This window comes from Orcinus orca, chromosome 1 (assembly GCF_937001465.1).
Source record: "Orcinus orca chromosome 1, mOrcOrc1.1, whole genome shotgun sequence".
NCBI classification, from domain to species: domain Eukaryota; kingdom Metazoa; phylum Chordata; class Mammalia; order Artiodactyla; family Delphinidae; genus Orcinus; species Orcinus orca.
This window is the reverse complement of record NC_064559.1, coordinates 147,470,294-147,471,818: the sequence shown is the minus strand read 5'-3', so window position 1 is coordinate 147,471,818 and position 1,525 is coordinate 147,470,294.

The window sequence follows — 1,525 nt, the reverse complement described above, 5'->3', positions numbered from 1 at the left end:
CAAACACATTATTGTGTTTGTGGTTGATGAACTATGGCTGTAAATAACACTATGGTTTAATAAGCCCATCATTCTAAGTTTATTAAACATTTTCCATTCTTGTGAAAGTTTCAACCAATTAATCCTTTGTGTGTGTGTGTGTGTGTTTTCAGCAGTAAGTTGACATTAGCCTCTTTCAAATATAACAATTCTTAATTTTAAAAAGTCATTTTGTTTTGAGCTGTGTTGTGAGTACATTTTAATAGAAAACTTATTTGTAGATGATTGCACTTACTCAACAAAAGAATACATGAAAATATCTAATTTGGCAGATTGTCCCTTTTGAACTATCTAATAAAATTAATACGAAAGAAAAGGCAGAGCACTTTTCAAAATGACCTTTTGGGGTGTCCCAAATCAGAAATGAAATGTGGGCCATAGGAATATTTTTCTTCAGGGTTGAAAAAGGAGGACTAGAAATATTTGGAGTTTGTGATCAATGCTTCTAGAGCAGAGACTCTTTACTTTTTCTTCCTAGTGAACCCTCTTTAGGGATTGTGATTCTGAGAGCTGAAATCTAAACCTCAGGACTTTATCCTATGTAGCAGTGGACACTTGTCTCGGAAATACAAAAGTAAGTAGTGCCACCCTCACTAATTTTTGGGTTTAAAGAATTTAATCAGTACTCACTTCTTGTCTTTTATATACCAATCAGGGAAAAAAAAAAGGTAGTGAGAAAAAATTCTTAAGAATCTTAAGTTTGCATCTTTAACTTGGCGGATTCACATCTGGCTGAGGACTGGAAGTAATAGTGGAGTATTTGTAATTCTATTCTAGTAATCATAAAAGCAACCAGAAAGCAGTCACGTGGATGTCAGTAACTTACTATCTACCTCAAACCAGAAGCAACAATCCTAAGTTTCACTATGGGAGAAAGGAGGAAATAAAGTGTTTTGTTTCTTTTTAAACTTTCTACTCCAGTTAGAATCCTTCTGGCCAAAAAACAAAAAACATAGCCAGTAGTCACTCCATCCGATCTTGTGAAATTGATGCTAATCTCCTTGTGTTTTTGTTTACCTGTCCCAGGCACAAAGTGGTGAGGTCAGCTTTACCTTTACCAGATGTGGAGGAAAGCACTTGTAGTCTAGCCAACCTCTGCACTGTTAGCAGCTTATAGCATTTCCCAGCTGCATATAATTGGCACCATTTATCTTGGGAGGTGCTTGATTGTGAATGTTCCTCCTCCTCTCTCTTGTGTTTTTCCTATACTCACCACCCTCTGAGTGTTCAGAGAAATTTTACGAACCACATCACTACCCTTTTTAGTTCCAAGGATGAATGCCCAAAGTTGAAGTAAACTTTCCATAACAAAGTTTCAAAGCTGTCAAAATGAATGAGACTTATATATCCAGCATATAAAGTTGTTAATAATAAAATATGATAGATAAGAAAATACTAAAAAAAATTTTGCATGTGTTACAAATATATGACTATGTTTTCATTTCTGTCAGTGGAAGTCAGAGGTCCTAATTTATAACTTTAAATT